Source organism: Toxorhynchites rutilus, chromosome 2 (assembly GCF_029784135.1).
Source record: "Toxorhynchites rutilus septentrionalis strain SRP chromosome 2, ASM2978413v1, whole genome shotgun sequence".
NCBI classification, from domain to species: domain Eukaryota; kingdom Metazoa; phylum Arthropoda; class Insecta; order Diptera; family Culicidae; genus Toxorhynchites; species Toxorhynchites rutilus.
The window spans coordinates 25,409,072-25,421,692 of NC_073745.1; the positions used below are offsets into that span (position 1 = coordinate 25,409,072).

At 37.9% G+C, this 12,621-nt stretch overlaps 1 protein-coding gene and 1 long non-coding RNA gene across 2 annotated transcripts in view; both read right to left on the minus strand.

Moving 5' to 3' along the window:
- Positions 1-7,573, minus strand: part of LOC129764344 (catenin delta-2) — a 100,813-nt gene extending 93,240 nt beyond the window's left edge. Inside the window, exon 1 of the mRNA XM_055763325.1 lies at positions 7,129-7,573. The gene's annotated coding sequence lies outside the window, so the exon portion shown is untranslated. The remainder of the gene's footprint in view (positions 1-7,128) is intronic.
- Positions 7,574-11,442: 3,869 nt separating this feature from the next.
- LOC129770705 (uncharacterized) lies at positions 11,443-12,384 on the minus strand. Its single transcript, XR_008742182.1, has 3 exons — positions 12,291-12,384; positions 11,916-12,226; positions 11,443-11,852 (listed from the first exon to the last, which is right to left on the minus strand). It is a non-coding gene; the product is annotated as an uncharacterized LOC129770705 (long non-coding RNA).
- Between the last annotated feature and the right edge of the window lie 237 nt (positions 12,385-12,621).

Consider the following 12,621-nt stretch of genomic DNA (forward strand, 5'->3'; position numbering starts at 1 on the left):
CGTTACGTTGGAAGCACAAGATTTTATGCATCCAATATTGGATACGGAAATATCCTACTGATGGGGAAGAATAATCTTCAGAAGATATCCTGTTAATTGCGATTGATTGAAAAATCACAAAACCAAATGTATTTGGTCACAGTGTTACATGGATAGAATACATTAAAATAAACTTTTCACATGAATGTAATTTTAAATTCCCAGAGGAACTGGCAGATTATTTTAGGTAACGATTAGATATTTCCACATTTTCCTCGATACTGGAAGCCCACCAGTGGTTAATACTAACTCGATAACCATCTGTTAATAGCACTTGATTGAAACATATTTGGTCACAGTGTTACATGGATAGAAAACATTCAAATAGACTCTTTCACATAAATGTAATTTTAAATTCCCAGAGGAACTGGCAGATTATTTTCAGTAACGATTAAATATTTCCACATTTTCCTCGATACTGGAAGCCCACCAGTGGTTAATGCTAACTCGATAACCATCTGTTAATAGCACTTGATTGGAACATATTTGGTCACAGTGTTACATGGATAGAAAACATTCAAATAAACTCTTTCACATGAATGTATTTTTAAATTCCCATAGGAACTGGCAGATTATTTTCCGGATCTTTCTCGATGGTGAATGGCATCGGAAAGAATTCCGCGAATTCCTAAGGTGCACAAACATGCTCTTGGTGACACTGTTCATCCGCGCTTTCATGATAAACGAAGAGCTTCACCACAACAGCGACAACATGCTCCAATCGCTGTTCAATTTGAACTGAGTGCATTTCCGTGCGGCGCTCTCTTATATACCGATTGGTGATTTCAATAGCCTGTTTTGAAAGCAATTTTAAGACTATTGAAACAAGTTTTTGGATCAGAAAGTAACAAGTATAGAACGCGTAGACATTTTATCTTTCGAATGAAGTGTTTATCATACCATTTCGTTCAGTTGTTTAGGAGCTATTAACGCTCAAAATCTCGGTCTCCGGCGTAACGCTTTCGTTTTCGAAACTTTGATTTTACACCCCGGTATAGAAATGAAAGACGTAGTCCTACGTCAAAAAAGCATAGTGCATAAAAATTAAAGAAACGATTTTCATTATAGAAAATTTGTTACCTTTCCAGAACGGTGGATTTTTGTACAGTCATTCCTAAATATTTTTCGTGACCGGAATAAATCGCCACTGTAAACAACTGAAACAGAAACAACCTTTTAGAAAAAAGCGTAGTAGACTAGAAATATTGTGGCGTGAGGAAAACATGTAAAATGTGTAAATTCCTCACATTTCTATTATAAGATTGTTTTCTCGTTTCCGTTTTCCGAAATTTATTCTGAGGTCAATGTAATGGGGACGAAGTCTCCATTTAACGAGGATATGAAAACGAGGCGGCCCAAGCCGCCATGATAACGTAATCCGAGTCCACCGCCGACCCGCCGTTGGAAGCGGCGGTGTCTCGCACGCAAACCTGTGTTCCACTGATTGTCCTGTTAGTTTGAAACACATGGTACGATCCTTCAGCAATGTACGACCGAGCTTTAGCATTACGTTTGCCCGGTTAATTTTGACGTGGGGCTACGTCTAACCGGAATATATGGGAGGTAAAATGAAAACCTAAACAAAGAACATACAGGAAAAAAACGAAAGATTTCGAATTCTTATAACTCGAGCATTTTTTAATAGATCGGATAGATGTTTGCATCAATTGATAGGAAATATTTCTACGCATCTATCACAATTAATAAAATGATATTTTTCCTGAGATAAACAAATGAATAACGGTAAAATGTCAAGCGTTATCTAAACGCCCTAACTGCCCCGTTTTGATTGACCCGATGTGTTATTTCCCTTAACACAGTCACCAAAATCAAGCTGCTTGTGGAAATCAGTATTGCAAATAATTGCAAGCTGAGGGAACTTTTGTTCCCATCGACATATGTTACTTACACAGTTATCAAAACCAAGGCACCTGGTGAAATTGACATTGCAAATGCATGCAATTTGGAGGAACTTTCGTTCCCACCGACATATGTTCCCTAACACAGCCATAAAAAAACTAAGGTGCCTTACATTACATGGCGTTTGTTCAAAGTCTTTACTTACACAGCAACTATGTTGAATTCAATTGTTTTTTGTTTGTTTTGAAATACAACACCACGCCACAATATTTGTAGCCCACTACACTTTTTCTGAGTGGTTGTTTTGTTGCAGTCGTTTTCTGCGGCGATTTATTATGTGAACCGTGTTTTCATGCAGCCTCGCATATACATTTTTTAAATAACCATTCTCCCAGTTTTTGAAAACAATATCTACATTTCCGTGAACTAAAGAGACATTACTAAGGGATAAACTGTAGAAAGTTACTTCTGTATTCTTATAAAAATATATAAAAAGAAATATCGAACGGAGCTGTCTTGAGATACAAATGACTGTAAAAAGATCAGAACCAGGTGGGCTAGAGTATGGGACTATTGTGCTAAGTAAAATCTTGTACGCTAAGTAGAACCATGTTCAGTTGCTCATGGTTCAGCAGTCTAGATTTGTACCGTAGTCATAAGAAATTTGCTGTTTTAGGATATACACCAAAATTGTTCATTAAACATTTAACTGAATTTTCGTAAGTTAACATTTTTATTACAAAATCTTTGATGCCTCTATTAGTATATCCTGTGTTACAAAGCTAATGAAATGTTTCTTAAAGTGTGACAAAAGACCAAATTCATGGGATATTTTTACGCATCTGATGGAATCCCTACCGCCAGAGTCATTAAAATTTCTGGCGCAGGACAACGTCTTTCTGGAATATATTAGGGGTATAAATTGAAATTCTAAAAACTGATCGCACCACGAAAAAGTATCGAATTTTTAGCTTCTAATTTTCGATATATTTGTGCTACTACAAGATATAGAACGTAGTCAGTAGTGGTACGGTCGTATGCTTGAGTATGTTTTTTTAAATAAACATCCACGAGCTTCTGAACTGGATTTCGGACCTCCGACATTAAGCTCGATAGGATCAACAGGATGATGAAATACTTCAATGCTTATTTGGGAAATAAGTAAATTATCTCTGTCTTCGATTTTTCACAAATGTACAAACGGATTAGGAATTTCGAACTTGTCAGAAATCCACAGAGTTGCTAAACTGTCGTAATCACAATACTTTCCGGAACTGACAGCTTTAATTTATTCTATGAATGAATGTATTCAAAAATCGATCCGAGCCATCTGGTAATATACTGGTAATACACAGAGTTGCTAAACTGTCGTAATCACAATACTTTCCGGAACTGACAGCTTTAATTTATTCTATGAATGAATGTATTCAAAAATCGATCCGAGCCATCTGGTAATATATAATGTATAACTTGATTGATTCCTCAAGTTATAACAATATAATGTATAACTTGAGGAATCAATCGAATAGAATTTTTTCCAGTTTTCAACAATGTCAATAATAATGAGTAAATTTTATTTAATTCAATAATTCGCCCGGAACTTTTTTATTTTGACGCCTGAAACCGGTAGACATTTAAGGTAAATTTAACTCCATTTAGTAGTATGAAGAAATAAGTGTTTTGTCTTGTCTCACGTCGAGGATTCATCGGAGCACAAATTACAATGGCAATAGCAATTGCACAAAGCATTTTGTGTAAAAAAAACTGAAAACTATCGCGACTCCCATCGATTTTTGACAATGTCATCTTCCGTATAATTATTTCACGCATATTATCAACTGTTTGATAATCGATACGAAAACAACCGAGAAGATTAATTTAAGACAATCGACTAAAACTTTATTTGCAGATTTTTCTATTCACAAAACTGGTATTGTGATTAAATTAAAAATAAACAGTTTTCAATTCTGTTTTATGGAAAATTGCACAGTGCATTGCGCAGTTTAAAAATGACACGATATTTGAGAATAAAATTCCTGTACTACAGTGTACGTTAAACAGTTTTGGTGTCTGCTTCAGTATAGAAGATTTTAATACGAAAAAACATAAAAGCGTAAATTCATCATTGATCCCGCATTTTTGAACAGTGTATTGATTGGTGAAGACTTAACATTTTTTTGGATCACTTGCAGGGACAAAACTATGTCAAAGGGAGTCGGACAATCGGACAGTAATTTTTTGCTATGAGTATTCTGTCGATAATTCTAATAGCAAGCATTTATTGCTATTAGGCTGATAAATTAGCTAAAATTGTCCTTGAAAACAAACCTTCCAATGGCAATCCCTTAAATACAATTTCTCAAGTCTAGAGGCGAATGAACTTGAAAGTTAAAAAGTCCGTTAACACTAACGAAGTAATAAATGTTTTAACATAACTTTCGCATTTTACTTCACAGCATTAATACTATCTGAATTTGACAGCAGTTCCTCCGTGCATTTGATTTCTTTAAGCCACTACTGATTCGAAAATCGCCCACACTAAATGTGATGAAATACAAAAATTCACTAACAAGACATGAAAATGGAGATTCTTTAGAGGTGGAATGAAACATCAGGGCATGGCAAACTATTTTTGATCATACATTTTGCCTAATTATCAAACGGAATGCGTAGAAGTTCCGTGAGCTGGCGACAATATCTTCCAATGCAGTCTTGAATAACCGAGCTAAAGCGTTGCATTTGTAGACCGTTTTAGCAAAACGAATTCCGAAGTGTAAAAATGCATGAGGGTATGAATGTACTGCCGACTCCAATGCCAATTTCCTCAGCCTCCGTGGTTTTTAAGTCTGCGTTAGGGAAACATTTCAATTTGCAAGAACGCAAGCGAGTACAAATATACCCGCAGCTTGCATCTATTTGGTAATGCCGATTTCCCCATGCTCCATGGTTTTGAAGTTTGTGTTAGGGAAACAATGATTCATTCCAGCGATCGTACCTCAATCGTTGTGCAATCAAAACTAAGTGGATTTCAAAGCAGCACTCGCTTATGTACCGCTTGTGTGATTTGTGAAGCCTGTTTTGAAAGCAAATTTACGGCTATTGAAACAAGTTTTTGGATCAAAAAGTAACAAACATATAACGCGTAGACATTTGATCTTTCGAATGATGTATTTATCATACCATTTCGTTCAGTTGTTTTGGAGGTATTAACGCTAAAAAACTGGTTGTTCCGACGTAACGCTTCCGTTTCCAAAACATTAAACTTAAACCCCGGTATAAAAATGAACGTCGTTGTCCTACATCAAAAAATTATAAACTTCCTACGACTTACACTTAAATTCGCTTATCGCCATTTATGTTGTATTCCTTTGTTCCATTATTTGTCAAAAATAGATGAACGTAGATTCTAGTATATTCAGTTAAAAAAGGACCACATTCCTCTGAGATTTTCCTTTCCCCTTCCTATCAATTCCTATCAATCCTATCAATTAAACACATTTTAAAAGAACAGGATTTGTTAACAAATCAAGCGTTAATTTTGAGACAAACCTTATGCAAGGGAATAATTTTTACTCATTCTCAATCGAAACATTTGAATATTTGTTCATTAAATAATAACACCGGGATACTGGGAAACTATACAAATGTTATAACAAGTGTTTATTCAGATAAAGTTATACATTTTTTCATGAAACTTGATCGAACTTTTTTTTTTGTTGGACGCATAATCCCCTGAGGATGGATCATTAGCAATTAATTTGAAGACATGAATACGTGAGACTATTTAACATAAAATATTTATTATATATACGGAAAAAAATCGTAATCATGATTTTATGTAATGTGTTTATTCATTCTGAAAGTTAACCACATTGTTCGCAACATGCTCGCAAGCTGTTCCTCTCAATTTTGAAATCACGAATAATCTTTCCAGATGAGTATTCAGTTAATCGAGTGATTACCGGACATCACTAGTTCAAAGGAATCTGTCTCGGAAATTAATCTACACGTATAAATGCATTTAACAACGATCGGAATTGCATTGGATGAAAAGCAGAACAAGCCCATTTACATTCAATGCAAATTAACTACAAATGATATATGAGCTATCTCCAATGCTCGTTGGATTACAAAACAGAAGCAAACGGGTCCAACGGGTAATCCCAAATGGTGGTACTGATTTGTTTGAAATTAAATCATTGACAACTCCAACACGATTTGTTTCATATTTTTCTCTTCAATTTGCGGTGGTTTCTCATTGTGTATGCACTAAATTTCCACTTAAACTCGATCAGATCTCGTAGAACATAGACTAAAATGAGCTTCGCGTAATTAGAATTAGGTATACTGATAGGGTTATCTATGAGATTAACATGTTAATTGAACGATCGGCTGACAAATGTTAATAAAATCTGCCAAAGGAAATTTCTTGTTCTTGGATTTTTTTTTGTTAATTATGTTTTTTTTATTTATTTTTTTTTTGTTAATTATTTGTTATTAACAAAAATGCATTTAATTAGAATGTTCTACAATTATGGCATTGAGAATAGACATTGATCACGAATCAAATTATAACGAGTCATATAACATATAGGTCCATCAGAATTATTTAGACCAAACATAAAAACCAGTCTACACACACTCTTTACAGATGCACGGACCAAAGGTTGTGCAGTCCACTGATCATTCAACAAGAGCCAAAGGTTGTACCGCTCATGACAACTCTACACGAACTGATGATTGCGCCGGCTAGTGACCATTCTATCCTGGATTCCTCGAGTCAAGAAAGACGCACCACGCTAGATATGGGGTACAGACTAGGGAGCGTTGCTGATTAATGGTCAGCTGCATCCCAATAGGAAGTAGCCCGTGGCGGGCACACGTATAGAGCATCGAAGACTGCAACATACCAATTATGAGAACACTTGTAATACTAACCTCGAGCCAACCGCGAGTAATCGGTTACATATTACTAACATAGTTGTAAGACAAAAATTGTCAAAATATTGGACTCCCGGCCCCGTCAGGCTAACGCCACATGTGCCTTAATAAAAAATATATTTTGGAAAAAAAAAAATAAAAACCAGTCGCAAGATAATCCACCGAATGAAAGTGAGTTCGTCGGATAAATTGAGCCCCCAATTCATCTCCAAACAAATCATTGCATGTCTCTCCCTCTCTCTCAATTTCCGAACCCGAGTGACAGCATCACAGAAAATCAAAACTCACCCAATCAAATGCGGCTGCCAGTCGTCACTCACAATGTTTGGATTACTCTCTCCGCGAAAGTCTCCACTTGCTCTCGCTATGCGCTCGCCTCTCGGGCCGCTCTCAGCAACCCCCCTATCTTCTCACCCGCATACACACTTCATACACAAACGGTGAAATCTCGAATGATTCAACCAAAAGCACTCGAAATGCCACACACTCGCGCACACACACACTGCCAGCACTTCCAGCCCTGGACAAAAAATATTCACTTTTGACTCGGCTAGAAAATCACTTCCTGCCCGTAGAAGACGCAAATTCGACCACCATCGGAATTGGATCGATAGCGCGAATCTGAATGCACCTGTTTCGATACGCGGAACGCCAATTTGATGCACTTTTTCACCGAAAACTTGATCCGAACCAGCAGCGCCGTGACAAGATCATCACTTATTCCGAAAGAGGAGTCGCCATTTATGTTTTGAGAGAGAAGAAACGAGAGATAGCTGAGAGTGGGTGCTGTTTGCTTCAGCGAGTGTGTGGACCAGCGGCAGCAGGAATGTGCGCGTGGGTTAGAAAGGGACGACAATTTACTTCATGACAGCTTGCGATTTTACCGAATTAGTCAAAACCCTGCGGTAAAATGATAATGAATAACATTACACTGAAAAAAGAATCATAGATTATTTTTAGTTTTGAATTGTTACCAAAAGTTCCTTTTTATTGTTTGTTTCTGTATTATTTTACGAGCTGCACTGATAAACTACGCTGATTGTAGAGCATATCAAGTTCAGGATGCTTGAGAGGCATAAAACTTTAAATTGAAAAAAAAGACGGGTGGGTAATGTCGGGGACATAACCGGAGTGACGTAGGACTATAAAAAGGGGACAGCTTTTGTTAAATATATATTTTAAATATATTGTTTTATTTTCTTCTCCTACATGAATACCTACCTATCTGCCTGAAAAATGGATTAGTTTACTGTTTACTCTTTATGAATATGTTGATGGTTCTGAAAAGAACATTTGGTGTTGTGTTTTTGTTATCACTCGATATTCCCATCTTGTTTGGTTAAACCTTCCTGTTTAGCTATTGCGTTTGCCACTCGCCACAGCTTTCACAGTTGGAAAATTTATTCCCATCCAGCTTGTGACATGTTGTTCAGTAAATTACATTTAATGCGACGTGCCGGAGAAACACTTTGCTACTCACTGAAACTAATTGTTGCCTTGATGAGCGCCGAACCGAAGCTGCTCTGTTCTTGATGCGGGTTTTCTGATTGTCGTGAGCAGCTTTGCAAGCCAACTCGAGCACTCCGACGGCCGAAACTCTATAATCGCTGTTAGGTATACTAGTGCTCCGGCACCAATCCGTTCGGCCTAGTTACCCTTGCGGAGCAATCAGTGAATTCGACCAACAGGGAACTGGAGACCTGCACGGTTCGAGTGAGACTTTGCCTTTCCCTTAACTTGTCCTCCTTTGTTGCGTCCACGATGCCGATGCCGTACAACCACACGGGTTTACGGTTTGAACGAAAATAAGATATTTTTTGGGGTCCGCGTGTTTTATACTCTAGCGGTACACACTCACAGGATAGAGACAAATCGGCAGACTCGACCAGAGGGGCGAGTCCAACGAGACGAACGAATGAACGTTAAAAGGGAGCGATGGCAAAAAAATACATTCATTACGATTTGTTCGCTCGTTGGATTCACATGTAGGCTAAAAAGGGTCCTTTTCAGGATCACAAAATTATCTTCAATCTAAAGAGTTTATTGTTTTGTTATCACTCGATATCCCCATCTTGTTCGACTAAACCTTTCTGTTTAGCGATTGCATTTGCCACTCGCCACAGCTTTCACAGTTGGAAAATTTCTTCCCATCCAGTTTGTGACATATTTTACAGTAAATTACATTCAATGGCACGTCGCATTACCACCACTCAGTATCGGATTGGAGGTAATTTTAACCTGTAATTGAACATTTGCGATGACAGTGGTACAGTGTCGACTTTCAATGTGGGGTCATAATTAAGACCCCGAACTCTATGTTTACAAAAATGTCCAACTAAATATGTCGCATTACAGGTCCGTCCAATTAGCAAAATATCGAGATAAGTGTAAATTACTGTACTTTCAATCTAGAAGTAATTTAAGAATTGGTGAAAATCAATAAGCTCAGAACAACTGCCAAATTCACATACTCATCATATCCTGGCAAACAAATTATGAAAAAATCAATTTGTGTTTTATTATTATTTTGGATATTGTTTTAGAATGCATTGAACTGTATTTCGTAAACTCTTTTTTGAAAGGTTTAATGGTCCTGATAAGCGCCGTGTTTTATGGAATGGTTCCAATTTAGAAAACTTTGTACTCGTGGTTTTGAAAAAAACCATTTCGAACGCCCTCGATGCCGCCTTGTTCTGGATTTGCCACCAAAGCAGTTTGTATAAAGAACAAACTTTTTTCTTCTGCTACCTGATGTCGTTTTGCGATTGCGTTTGCCACTCGCCACTCGCTGCAACTGCCTGTTGTCTTGATGTCCACCGAACCGAATGTGTTCCGTTCAGAATGCGGGTTTTCTTATCGTCGCGAACAGCTTTGCCAGCTAACTCGATCACTTCGGCGGCCGAAACTATATAACGGCGGCTAGTGGACTGGTGCACTGGTACTAACGCGCTCGGCCTAGCTACCCTTGCGGGGAACTCCAGATCAACACGGTTCGAGCGGGATTTTGCCTTTCCCTTCACTTTTCCTCCTTTACCATGTCCAGACATGGCTGCTTGGGTTGGTTTGTTGATGTGTTGTGATGCGAACCGATGTGGTGTACGGTTTGAATGAGAATGCTCGTTACGGCAGCAGAGCGGGGATTTTTAAGCTGACTGGCTGGCTCGAGAATTACGCATGTGTGAGACTGCGACCAATGTTTCGTTCATTTTTTTCTTTTTCCTTTCCAATCGTGCTTCATTCTATTTCGCTGCTGCCTGGTTGCTCGTTTTGGTCGGTACGATTTGAGGAGCACAAAATGGCAAAAATCAAAAATGGGCACATAGTGCATTTTGACAATGCTTGATATTTAACAATTATTCAATTATTTATCTCAAGAAAAATGAAATGTTATTCGTTATGATAGATGCGTAGGTATATTTCCTATCAATTGATGCAAAAACCTTTGCGATCTATTGAGAAATGCTCGAGTTATAAGCGTTCCAAATCTTGCATTTTTCCCTACTTGTTCAGTGCCTAGATTTCCATTTCACCCCCTATATCTTCCGGTTAGACGTAGTCCTACGTCAAAACGCAGATAAGTGTTGTTAAATAGCATGAATTACAATTTTCATCATATTTATTTGAAAACATGACTTCCGACATATTGTTATTCGACTGTCTTGGATAATCCAATAGTTCAATTTTTGATCACTTTTTTCATCAATGGAGACCGTATATGAATGCTAACGTGGCGAATGTTGTCTTCATACGCGTCGATCTTATGCAGTTTATCAGCAATGGGCTGAAGCATCACACTGCCCCACAAAAATAGACTACAGCACTCGTCCGCTAATTGGGTTTTTTTTCAGTTGGGAGTTCACTAATTGGGACGCGACCCAATTAAAGCAGTCATCCGTCAGAATTGTATGTCAGTTTTGCTCGGTCGTTTCAATATCATTTTTGTTGAGGGGTCTTTCAAAGTTTAGGTTAAAAAATAAAAACAAAATAAAATTTTGCACAAAGGTTACATCTCAACTTTATTCTAGGAATAATTATACAATGCAATCAAGTACAATGAGATACAATAATAAAAAAAAAAGTTAGGAACATCATTTCTTCCACTCTGCTTCCAGCATTTCAGAACGTAGGATTTCACACTTCCGTTCAACGACTTCGCGGTGGTATCCAATTATTCCTGCTCCACGGAAGTAAAATCATCTTCTCTGTTTGGAACAGACTTGACTATTGCTTCGTCCGTTAACTCTTCACTGGTCATTGAAACAGCTTCGCCATCGCAATCTAGTACTTGGTCCTTGAGCCACAGTCGAATTTGCTCGTCCGTTGTATTTGTTCCAGCCACCCCGTCTATCGATGTTACAACCCCCTCTACATTGTTGTGTCAAATCGGTCCCAAAAAATGGCGTCGACAACGGTGCCGACATCGTGCCATTCTGCAATGATTCTGTCGACCTAATCTTCGTGTTTGACAAGCAATTTCGTGCCAACACTGTGCCAATCTGGCACCACTTCGATCGGATGCAAAATTGCTCGACCCTTATTATGGCTCTATATGTTTTCGAGAAAGTTGAAACAAACAAAAAATTGTTTATAAATATTTATTTTTATCATAAATTAAAGCTATTGTTACATTATTTTTAACTCTAACATAGCATTATGAATCCGCTAGACGGAATAAGTAACATTTCTTATGAACTATCTGGAGCTAAACATTTTCAACTACATATTAAAATTAAGTAACACATTACTGAAATTCAAAGTGAAAACGTCGGGTCCAGCACAACCGTTCCAATGCTATCGGTTTCCATCAGGTTTCCCTTTTCGGTGAAGTCCAGGAATTCGTGCGTTATTGCAACTGGTGTTTGCGTTCCGCCCGCTCTATAATCCGCAGCAATTGTATCATCTGTGAAATCCCAACAGCTGCATTTTTCTTCGCCGCAACCTTTGTCGCATTTGTGCACTACAGCGGAAGCTGCAACACCTTATTCCGGTGGCATCGATGGTTGAGTTTGTTCCTGGAATGAAATTGAGAAAACGAAATTTATATCATATAACAATAAATTACAATCTACTCATACTCGCGGGACTTCAACTTGGTTATGTTCGTAACAAACTTGTTGTTGGTAATTACGAGACGAGTGTATTGATCCATCATCGGCAGGAGAAACTTGTAACTCAATCAAATTGGCTTCGCTGCCCTTTTTTCCTCGTAGATATTTCCAGTAGTATCTGCTCTGTGAAATGATGTTCGCCGTTCGTTTTTCTTTACATAAAACAACAACGATTTTCTCGGTCGTCTGCATTATCGCACATTTCTGCTATTGCTGCTACTTTGCATACCTCGACGTAACATATCAACAATTTTGTCTCCGAATCGTTGAACTTGTCTCTGAAAATAAATTAGGAATACATAATTTATATGCTATAAGTAAAAAAGAACTATCCATAACTACCAAATTTGATTCCGGATTCATCCTCTGTTGCGCTTTAAATGACAGTTTAGAGAGAAAGAGAAAAAGCAATCGCTGCAGTGATGTCGTTTCGCTCTGTTCAAGTTATGTTCATAATTATAGCAGAAACGATAGGCAGTGCTGCTTGCAGGGAGGCAAGGAGGGGTTAGATTCAAGCGCTTTTGTAGCACATTTCATCGCTCGACCGACATTGGACTTATAACCGCTCGAAAATATAAGAATCTGGGAAGGGATTTAACATCCACAGAAAAATTCTCCACTTGCTCAGACATGTTCCACTCATACCCTGGAAACTCATCGAATAACTTTTTCC